This window comes from Pteropus alecto, unplaced genomic scaffold (assembly GCF_000325575.1).
Source record: "Pteropus alecto unplaced genomic scaffold, ASM32557v1 scaffold45, whole genome shotgun sequence".
NCBI classification, from domain to species: domain Eukaryota; kingdom Metazoa; phylum Chordata; class Mammalia; order Chiroptera; family Pteropodidae; genus Pteropus; species Pteropus alecto.
In genome coordinates this window covers 16,869,860-16,881,787 of record NW_006442491.1, presented here as the reverse complement: position 1 = coordinate 16,881,787, position 11,928 = coordinate 16,869,860, and positions in this window count along the sequence as shown.

The following is an 11,928-nucleotide window of genomic DNA, read 5'->3' as shown; positions in this document are numbered from 1 at the left end:
CCTCGCTCACTAGACCCGGCACTCTTAAGTCCGTGCAGTCCTCCGCCGCTCAGAACTACAGTTCCCAGGATCCCCCCAGGCTCCGCCAACCATAGGCCGCCACCGTTGCGGCTTCTGGGACGCGAGGTCAATTCACCGGGACAATGTCTATCGTAATGACAACCTATCCGTCTCTTTTCTTAAGATACCTGTGCATAAAACAGGTAGTGATTCCGGAGTGTAGTCTGTTCCCTCTGCCCATTCCACCGAAAGACTACATTCCCCAGAAGCCTCCGCGGCACCTTCTGGAGATGGTGCCGCATCCCGCCCCTGAGCCCGCGGGTCCATTGCGTCAACGTTTGGTGAGGTCTGGCTAGTCCAGTAAGTAGACTGCAAGGCTTTTCTGTGTTTTGGATTTTATTTCGACCCATGACCGAGTTAAATTCCCTGGGCTTAGGCTGTATAACCTATACACCACCTTCTGTGAGCGCCATCTAAATGTGGCTTCCTGTGCTTGCGCACCCGTGTGGGCATCCCCATTTTCCTGGCAGGAAAAACAGGCGGGGAAGGCAAAAAGCAGTCTCCCAGTCTCAGTTGATCCCCTATCCTCAATTACAACGTTCTCCTTTGGATGCATGTAGTCATTTTCCTCTTGTCCACGTTCTCAAAGTTAGTGACAAACTCTTATCCAGTTCCTGGAAGATGGAATCGCCACTAAAGCCTTTTATTTAGGATCTGGGTGTTAAAAACAAAATTCAACTAAGTTGATCTAATTGACTTTCTTCAACTACTCGAGCAGCACTCCACCTAGCAGATAGGAACTCTGAGAAGCTGTATAAAATGGGAGACCTTTATAGGCCTTATAGAAAAGTGGGGCGGGGAAGGAAGTACTAGCAAAGAGTGGATTGTTTCAGGCAAGGTCACCTTCCCTTAGGGGAAGACAGCGGGCAAGGGGGAGGATGGAATTTCCTCACTCGTGCTGACCAGGTAAACTCCAGACTGACTGGTGTTAAGTGTTGGTCTGGTGACTTGGGTTTAGCTCCAGTGACTCCTTGTGGGGTCTATTGTCTTTTTTAACAGGAGTTTGAATTGTAATGGTAAGTGTGAGTTAAATTTAGTTTTCACCATAGCGGAAGAGAAAATAGACTAGTCCCTCCCTCCTTTTTCTTAGAGCATTTCCTTGAGAAACCTATTTTTAAATGTGCTCCTTTGGTATGTACGTAAATCTTTTTAAAGGCTGAAAAGTATCTTGCCAGCTTTACAATCTAGGAATGTTTTTCTTAAAAGACCTGGGAGCCATCTCTTTGAAATGCAAACGTTAAGGAAGATACTGCCCCTAGACTCCTGTCATTGTGGGAGTTTAGCTTAGGTGCCTGGCTCCAACCTGTAACCAACCACCTGCTAGACACAGAGATAGAAGAGATTTTATTTTTCTTTCAAATAAAAACAATTACTAGCACAGGTGGCTACCCCAATTACCAGGTGAATTTATGATGAACTGTGAAAAAACGTATAGCAAATAATGTTGTAAAATCCTCTTATAAGAGGACAAATTACCGTTAATATTGAAAACATGTTTGTGATGGGTCGTATCTGCTCAACTATATAAAAATTGGTGTTTCTTTTTGTCTCCGTAATTTCATTGGTAGATTGCCTACAATGCATTTTGTACTCTGGTTTAATGCTTATTCAATAATAACATAATAAAACTATTTTCTTTCTTTTCTACATTTGTGAAGAGGATTTCTCGGGTTGGCAGGAGATTTTAATTTTCTCTAATACCGTCTCTTCTTCCACTCCCTCATTTCTCTTCGCTTTCCCTATACCTTCCCTATACCAGACTTCTGAGACTTCTCTGTTGTCCAGTACTTAGGAGAGAGAAAATATTACCACAGGGCCACTCAGAGCCAGGAGAGAAATACGACTTTCCTGAAATTCTGTTTTGGCTATCATAGATTAGACTCATTCTTTTCTGTTGTCTTGGAAACTTCCATGTTAGTACTGGGTAGAATCCTGACCTGGATCTGAATACCTCCCTCCTCATCTCTCTGCATCCTATTGTGACTGTTATTCACCATGTGAACAACCTACTAGGATCAGTTCAGATAAAAAACAGAGATGATGTAAATGAAAATAGATTGGTAGCTCCAAAGACCCATCTCTCTATAAAACATGAACAATTAAGCAAAAACCATCAAAAGTAACTTTGTCAGAACTCTGGAAAATAGTCGAATGTTTACAGAAATCAAATGAACTAAGACAATGTTAACTTAAAAATGGTAGGAAAGCTGGGAGAAAATATTTGTGAAAAATCTAAAGGATAAAGGACTGTTATCTAAAATATACAAAGAATTCTTAAAATTCCACAATAAGAAAACTATCAACCCAATTAAAAAGTGGACGAAAAATCTGGACAGTTACCTCATCAAAGAAGATATGCAGATGGCAAATGATAATATGAAAAGGTGTTCCACACCATATGTCATTAGGAAATTGCAAATGAAAACAATGAAGTATCACTACCCACCTATTAGAATGACCAAAATCCAAAACACTGATAACACCAAATGCTAGAGAAGATATGAAGCAACAGGAATTCTCATTCATCTCTGGCAGGGATGCAAAATGGTATAATAGAGTGAAATGCTCAGCCTCTCTGACTCCATCTTATTCATGCTTGTTTTGTTTTCATGGCCTTCAGCTTAATAACTTCTGCTTAATATTGAGTCATTCTGCTTATGGTGTGAGTTTTACAAAAATGGCCCCTTACCAGAAATGGCCTCTCCCAAGGGGGTAAGGGAAGTATGTACAAAAATAATAATGATTATTTATCAAAGATTTGAAGGAACCTCATGACCAGACTCACATCAACTGGAGTCAATAGACTAACAACAAAGAAGTTTCACAATCTTCCTCAGACTCTTGCTGGCCCCCAGATGTCTGTGGTTGTCAATCGCCTCTTGCCCCTCCTGTTCCCCCTTGATATAAAAGAAGCCTGATTTCTGTACTTTCTTAAGATGGTTCTTTAGGATGCTAGTTTGCCATCTTCTTGGCTTGCTGGCTTCACAAATAAAGTTGCTTTTCTTTCTCTGACACCTTGTCACTCGACTCATTGGCTGTTGTGCAGCAAGAGGCACAAGCTTGGACTTGATTATAGTATGGCCACTTTGAAAGATAGTTTGGCAATTTTTAACAAAATTAAATATACTCTTACCATATGATCCAGCCATCATGATTCTTGGTAATTACCCAAAGGAGTTGAAAAGTATGTCCACACAAAAACCTGCACAAAGATGTTTGTAACAGCTCTATTCATAATCGCCAAAACTTGGAAGCAACCAAGATGTCTTTCAGTAGGTGAATGGATAAATAAACTGTGATACATCCAGACAATGGAATATCAGCACTAAAAAGAAATTAATTATCAAGTCATGAAAAGACATGGAGTAACTTTAGATGCGTATTATTAAATGAAAGAAGCCAATCTGAAAGGCTACATACTATATGGTTCCAACTATATAACACTCTATAAAAGGCAAAACTATGGAGATAGCAAAAGGATTGGTGCTGTCAGGTTTTAGGGGGGAGGGAGGTATGAATAGGCAGAACATGGAATCTTTAGGGCAATGAAGCTATTCTGTATGATAGTATAGGTAGATGGATATACATCACTGTCGCATATATAACACCAAGAGTGAATGTTAATGGAAACTGTGGACTTTGGGTGATAATGATGTGCCCATGTAGGCTCATTGACTATAACAAATGTACCACTCCAGTGCAGGATTTTGTTAGTGGGGGAGGCTGTGCATGTGTAGGGAGAGAGAAATCTCTGGACTGTCTGCTCAATTTTGCTGTGAATCTAAAACTGCTCTTTAAAAATAAAAAGTCTGTTTATTAAAAAGAAAGGAAAAAATAGTAGGAAAGCTTCGCCGTTTTTACTTGCCCTTGCCCCTTTCCCCTTGTGGCTGAGTGGTGGTCTTGAAGACGATAGCCCACATTCACAGTGTAGAACCCTGGTCTCTGCTTCTAAAGAAAGGAGAGCAGAACTTATTCTCAAAGAATTCTAACCAAAAAAATGAACGCTCTATTGTAACCTATCTGGAGACCACCTGAAGGAATGACACACGGTGCTTGCCTTTGCTCCACCTAAGGAAATCACGCAGAACAGAAAAGGAGTTATGCAGACAGCATTCCCCCAAAACACTGGAAGGCAAATGAGCAAACAGCTGCCATCAATGTGTGAGAGTGGGGAGAAGGGGTGATTACAGTTCAGGCAAACAACAGAATACTGAGTGCCTGGGAGGAGAAGCTGAGGAGAGAATTTCTTTGGGAAATTAGAGCATTAAAAGGCTCCTGTGGATACCTGGTAATTTCAAAAACTAAGCATGTGGCCAGGTGTTGTAAGAGACGCCTGTGGTCCTGGCAGGATGTTTGGTGCTTGGAGCAACAGAACAATGGAAGCAAATGTGGACTTGCACACAAGGACATATTGCAGGGAGGGCGCATATGCCTGACCAATTCCGAGACTTCTTGCTCTAGGGACTAGTAAAAGATACTTAAGAGGATAAGAAAAAGATACTTGAGAGGAAGTAGCTGAGAACACGGTAGTGGCTTTGAGGCTGAATCTGGGAGTTGGCTGTAGCTTGTATCTGCTGACCTAAGAGTAACTATTATTAAATTACAAAGCCAGCATTGTTGTGAAACTTAATAAAAGGCCATGGAGGTAGGGGTTGGGTGGCTAGTATTGTCCATCCTCCTCTCCTTTATCCATGTAAGTTAGACATTTCCAGACTCTGACTCTTCTTCCAAACAGTCTCTGCAACAGCCAGGACAGGACACATGTTCAGAAAAGACCTGAGCTAAAAACCTGGGGAACACACGTTTGCCTCAACTGCACTTTGTTCCTGGGAATGAAACCAAACTAAATACAGCTAAGCCGTGTTTATGAAAACAAGCTTGAATCACATGTTGTTCTCAAAAGAACCTTCGAAAGTATTCAAAAGTACTTGAGAGTCCTCAAAACTTCAAAGATCTCAGAATTTCCTCTTTGGGGAGATAATGAATTGAAGCAGTATTTGTGTAAATGAGTCCACACTGTATGTTCTTAAAGAAACCTGCGTGTTGCTAGTGAGGGGAAGCTGAGTTTGCCACCCCAAAATATGCCTTTTCAGATATTGATTATTTTAAGGTGGTTATTTTTAAAAAACTAAAGACTCAGAAAGAAACTTGGACCCTCCCCCTTACCAGCCTAAAGTAATTCAGATAGAAAAACCTGCTTAAGGGGAAGGAGCTATCTATCACCTTAGCATCAGAATATGTGTCCCATTGTTTCTGGCTGGCCCAGCAAGAATTTGTTTACCATATGTTTACTCTTTCTCATCTGTGTGTGAATTGCCTACTTTCTCTTTGCAGTCCCAAACCCCTGACTCCCTCTCCTTAGTCCAGAATAGCATATTAACCTCAACTCTCCTATATCTTCCTCGGATCCCTTATTCTTATGGAACCCCTGTATGTACATATGAAATAAATTTGGTTATTTTCTCCTATTAATCTGTCTCATGTCAATTTAATTTTTAGAACATCCAGAAGAACTTAGAAGGGTAGAAGGAAAATTATTTCCCCCCCACACACACTAATCGAAATCACAGTGATATGAATTCAGTCAGTATTTGAAAAAATAAGCAGTCTAATGTAAAGAAGTTCAATATCATATATATTATATATTTTAAAGAAGCAGTGTTAGAGAACACAAGCTCAGTCATTTTATTCATTTTCTTATTGCTGCTTAGAATAAACTGAGATTAATATAAACTTTAAACAAATCAAGTGAGAAATTCATCACAAGTGCACTTTCTTGCTATGTGTTAAAACTACTTATGACATTTGCAAAAATGAACTCAAGTCACATATTTTTCTTAATATATTTCAAATGTAGTCAAAAGTACTCAAAATATTTCTTATTGTGATACAGAGGAATTATAATGAATCAAAGCAAGATTTGTGTAAACAACCCCACAATCAAACACTATTTTTAAGATCTTTTTTATTGAGAGTTATAGTGTACTCAGAATGTAGGGTATTTATAAAATCAGCTGAGAATCACTTATTATTCTTCAAAAACCATTCAAAAGTGCTGCAAAACACAAATGTTCAAAAGCACTCAAATTCTAACTTTTTTTGTTAGAATTCCTGCTAGATAACCAGATAGTGATAACCTGAGACACATATATGTTCTAGAACTTCTGTTTTATATGTTCTAGTTATTCTAATTATGTCTAGTTATCTAGTTATTCTGGATTATTTCATTGTCTCTACTAGTTACTAGTTCTCACTAGTTATATCAACAAGTAATAAGTTATTGTTAAAAAAAAATTGTATGCTGAACCTGTAGCCTTGACTTTGACCTTGGACGTGGACTTTGGCTCTAGATTGCAAGGCTCAATATGAGGGTGAGAGACAGGGTCAGGGTGGTAGAGTCAGGGTGAGCATCACATAGTCAGGAAGATGATCTATATCTGGGTCATGGTGGAACTCAGAGTCAATGATTTCATTTTATACTTTCAACTAGCTGTGCTCCAACTCACCTTAGTCAGATATCATTGAGAAGAATGCACCTGAACTTACATAGCTCCAACAATAAGAAAGAAGTTTTATTTGTAATATATGAGTGATATCAAGCTTAATTTCACATAAAATGCCTAGTAGGAACTCCATTTCCTCTCCCTATAAAAAGTTAGGTTTGGAAAGTGTGACAGTTTATTTTATATGTCAACTTGGAGGGTGTTTTTGGATAAGATTAATATTTAAATCCGTGAACTTCGAGTACGCAGATAGTTGATGGGCTTCAGCCAATCAACTGAACAAAAACAATAGAACAAAAAGACGTGGGCTCCCAGATGGAAAGGAATTCTCCAGGAGACTGCCTTTGAACTGGAACTGCATCATCAGCTCTTCTGGGTCTCCAGCCTGCTGGCCCACCCTGTGGATTTTGGTCTTACTGGCCTCCATAATCATGTGAGCAGATTCATTGTAATAAATCTCAATATATACAAACACACACAGACACCCTATTGGTTCTATTTCTCTGGAAAACACTGAGTAATTCAGGAAGAATGATAGATTCTGAGTTGTTTTACTATAAACAGCTTAGTTTCATCTAAACATTTCTAACTCACAATAAGATATTGCATTTGAAATGTTCCTGAACCAGAACCTGGAACTTAGTTGAAAGTGTGGTTTCCTGCCTGTTTTCAACAATTCTGCTTGGTAGATTTTATCTAAATCACCATGGGAAGTTACATTAGATATGAATACATGATTCTGACATTGTTGTCACTGAAACTACTTAGATTCATCCTAATTTGCTGTAAGTCACAAAAAATAAGGAAATTTGGAGAACAATATGTGGTCGTAAGCTTATTTTCTCTAAAACTGGAGTATGGGAGGGGGATGTAGCCTCTGGGGCTAGAAGTAATCTGTGCAGCCAAAATTGGTACTCGGCCTCTGTAAAAAGAAGTGTGGACCTAGCCAGTGGACATGTGGTGGGGACTTAGCCTATGGATGGAGAAGTGGGGTCTAAGCCTCTGATATGGGGAAATGGGGACTTAGCTTGTGGAGCTAAAATTTGGACTCAGCCTCTGGAGGGAGAAGCAGGGACATAATTTCCAGTGGTCTCAGTCAAAATTGCTCTGTCCGTTGTGGGGAAAAGAGGGGCCTTTGTTCCAGGCCTGAGGCACCCCCACTAGCAAGTGAGGGAAGCAGGAAATTTTGAGATTAATGTGTGTTTCCGCGCTTGTTTGCACACATAAAGTTTACAAAGTACTGGTGAAGCTTATAAGATCTGTTTGAAATGAATGGATGATTTCAAGCTTGATTTCAAATAAACTCTTAGAAATACTCTGAGTTACCTTAGGAAGGTCCTTTGGAGAATGCTTGAGTCTGCAGTTGTTTTAACCATTACATACGAATTATCTCTAAGGAGCAATAAGAAGTTTAATTTAAAATGAATGAGCGACTTTGAGCTCGATTTCACCTAAAACACTTAGTATTGACTAACTTACTCTAATTCTTCATAACAAGTAAATTAAAGAGTAATGACACATTCCCTAATACTGCTTAGATTTATCTAAATTGGTTCTAACTCATTTTTATTTGCTCTTTCTCGCCACTAGAAGTTTTCTTAGCGGAGAATGTCTGATTCTTAGCTTGTTTACAAACATACTGCTTGTTAGTAAATAATTGCTTGCTTGTTCACATAGTTTAGTTTCCTCTTCATTTTCACTAACTCAACATAATAAGGTACTTTTAATTTGCCTTGCATATAAATGAGTAATGTGACACTGCTTTTACTTAACCTACTTAATTTTCTCTAATTTGCACTATGATAGTACTTTTGAGGCGACTGTTTCTGAGCTTGTTTGCACACAAAAAAATTTCTATAGCACTTTAAAGCTCATACATTTTCTTTTAAATGAGTGATTTTGAGCTTGATTTCACATAAACTCGGTATGTCCTCATTTCTCACAGGAAGTTAGGTTTAGGACTACTACTTAGATTTATCTTAATTTGTTCCAACTTGCAATAAGATGATTAGATGTGTGTGAGATGTGTCTTTCTGAGTTAATGTGTTGATTTGCCTTTCTGAGCTAGTGTGCTCTAGCTCACAATAAGAAGTCAATATAACTTAGTTTTTGTTTTAATGTAAACTGCTTAGTTACATTTACATTTGCTTTAACTCACAATAAGAAGTTACTTTCCAGATCAAAGATCTGAGCCTCTTTGAATTATACTGCTTAGATTCATGTGAAGTCACTCTAACACAATAAATGCTTACCTTGGCAAAGAACGTGTGATTCGGGTTTTGTTCTGCTTTTTTTTTTTTCAGATCTGTTTAGTGTCTACTGGCGTTTCTGCCCGCACAGTCTCCCCTCCCCACTGCAAAGGCTATTTCTGGTTCTTTTTTTTTTTCAGATTTGTTTAGTGTCTACTGGCGTTGCTGCCCGCACAGTATCCCCTCCCCACCGCAAAGGCTGTTTCTGGTTTTGGCTTCAGAGCCTGACCCCGGGTTTGCCGCAATGGCCAAGTCCCAAATTGGCCGACAGGGGGTGCCGGACCGCATCGCTGGGACCAGGGTGGGCCCGAGAGCTTTCCCACACAATTTCTCCCTGGCCGCTAGACCACAGCGGAACCATCGGGAAGCCCCCTGGGGCCTGTGCAGAGGATGGGAGGCCTTCCAGGCAGGAAGCCCGGGGTCCCGCAGACGGCAGCGGACCAGCGCCCTCTGTCACCAGGGCTCCTTCTGGCTCCTGTACTAAGGCGAGGAGGATGAAGAGAGTCAAGTCTGACCTGCGAGCCTCCGGGGCCGTCCGTGGAGCATGTGGGGCCTTTTATGGGAGACTCTCCACAGAGCTGGCGTCAGAGTCCAGATTACTATTCAGAAGGTGAGTCCCTCTCTCGAAGTCTACCTGGATCCTCTCTGACCACACGGGATGCTTAGACAATCCCCTTTCGCTCCAGGGACTAAGGCTCCACTGTTTCCTCGTGAGTCCTGAATTGTTCACCCCCAAAACTGAAATAGGAATTTTTGACACAAGGTCTAAGTCCTGACCTTCAGCTCCAGAGACTAAGATCAGTGATCCCCCAGACATAAAAACAATCGAAAGAGTAAGGACTGATGACAGTAGACCCAAATGACTTAGAGAGGTAATTCGCTCCAGGGACTAAGGCTCCACTGTTTCCTCGTGAGTCCTGAATTGTTCACCCCCAAAACTGAAATAGGAATTTTTGACACAAGGTCTAAGTCCTGACCTTCAGCTCCAGAGACTAAGATCAGTGATCCCCCAGACATAAAAACAATCGAAAGAGTAAGGACTGATGACAGTAGACCCAAATGACTTAGGTAAATATTGCCCCTGACAGACATACACATCTCAATAAGTGAAGTCCCTGCAGCCTTTCCAGCTCCCTTTCCTGTGATCCATGCTAGTGGTTTCCCAGGGGTCTTAAACCAGGGGGAATCTACAGCTCAGTTAAGGTCTTCTTCACCACCCCAAACTGCGTGATTACCCTGATATTCTAGTTTATGGGATGAGTAGTGCCTTGCTAGGAAGAGTGGCAGGTAGAATTCAAAATACTTGGGAAGGAGGAGGCGTCTTGTGGCAGAAATGGCCAAGGAACTTCAAACTGTTAAGTTGTCCCTGTTTAGGATTTCCTGCTCTGGGCTCTGCTACAGCCAAACTGGGTTACCCAAAAACTACTGATGGCAAGCAATTGCACACTACAGTCTGGGTTTAGTGCTATATGGAATGGAGTAGAAGCTGCTTTCTCAGACCCACAGCAGAGGCCAGAGGCGAGGCAGCAAGGGGATGAGTTTGACTCTCCTGCCACCATGTGGCCACACCTGGGTGAAGCAGTGACTTACTTATAATGAAAAGCTTTGTGACAGGTGTGTGGGAAAACAGATGAAGAGAGGCTGGTCTGTGCCCTGGTAAAAGTGGGGCACCACAGGCCAAAGCACCAGGACTGTGAGCAAAGTGACAGTGAGCGGGAATGCCATGGAGACCCCTCCGAACTATTCAGGCCTTCGGGTGTTCCTGTATAACCACATTATCTCCCGCAGTCCCCAAAGGAACCTTGTAGGAGTCAGAGCAGAATGACCCCTACCAGGCAGATGAAGAAATGGAGGCATAGAAGTCTGTGGTATCTTGTCTATGGTCCATGGGGGGACTGAAGAGGAATTTGTCACCTGTCTGATTCAGTTGACAATCGTGGTTTGACTTTACTCATTTAACACATTTGCTTGTGAGAAGCATTCCTGTTATTAATTGTCCTTATCTGCTATGGGAAGAAGTAACAGAATCCTGGCTTCCAGCTCTTTTTCCCATACTCTGCCTCTTGGGGTGAAGGGAGTAGAGGCAGACACAAAATCATGGCCCATAGACACCTGCCTGGCTGCAGCTTTCCTCGTAGGCTGTTTAGGACATGCCCTACCAGGTCTCTTGGTCTGTCTGGCTTGTCTCTGGCAGGAAATGCTTCCTGCCTTGATGGTAACGCTCCTTCAGGTCCCAAATACCTGGGTGTACGTCTCCCTTCCTGACTAAGAGCTGAAATAGCAGAGACAACACCAACAGTTCCTTGCAAACAAGACCCCTCTGCCCTCCCTTCAATGATGATGGAGAAAACATTGAGAAACTAAGACCCTGCCCAAAGGAGCCTGAGAAACATCCTATTCATAATACACGCCCTCAGAGCTTGTGGGAGACATGGCTGCCATCCAGATCTCGGTGGCCGCTGTGCTTCCCTGCACCGCAAACTGTCCCAGCAGTGAGCTCTTTGGTGCAGGTTAGTGAGTGATGGGTAGCGGCCCGGCCACAGCGCCAGCTTACATTATCCTGCTAGGGTGTTACCTCTCGTCACTCGATCCTCTCCATTATGGTGGTTTACAAGGTTTTGTGAGCGACACTGGATGTTTTGTAAGCAGATATCTATAGCTAATTATATATATGTATTTTTAATTGGAGAGATAAATTAACGAGATGGCCTAAGAAGTTTCCCCATTAAGGGATTTTGAGACAAAAGCACCACCGGATTTGGACACCCTGTAACTTTTGGTTAAAGTTATGCATGTTATTTTGTCATCATATTGAATTTTAGGGCTTTATTTTCTCAGATCAAGCCATGCTCGTGAAAGAGAATTACTGCAGAGCTTACGATGCTCAACCCTGGCAATAGAAATGTTCACCATCCTGATACAATATTAAGAGCACATCACTCCAATATTATTACCCTTCAGAGTAATATTTATTTATGTTGAGTTGAATGCCCAATAAATGTAACTCAAGTATTATTTAGATAAAGCTTGTGTTAAGCAGAAAGAAAAAAAAGAATATTTTATGAAAAGTTAAAAGGTGTAATTTTTGCCACCTAATTTGGTTTCACAGTCCTCAA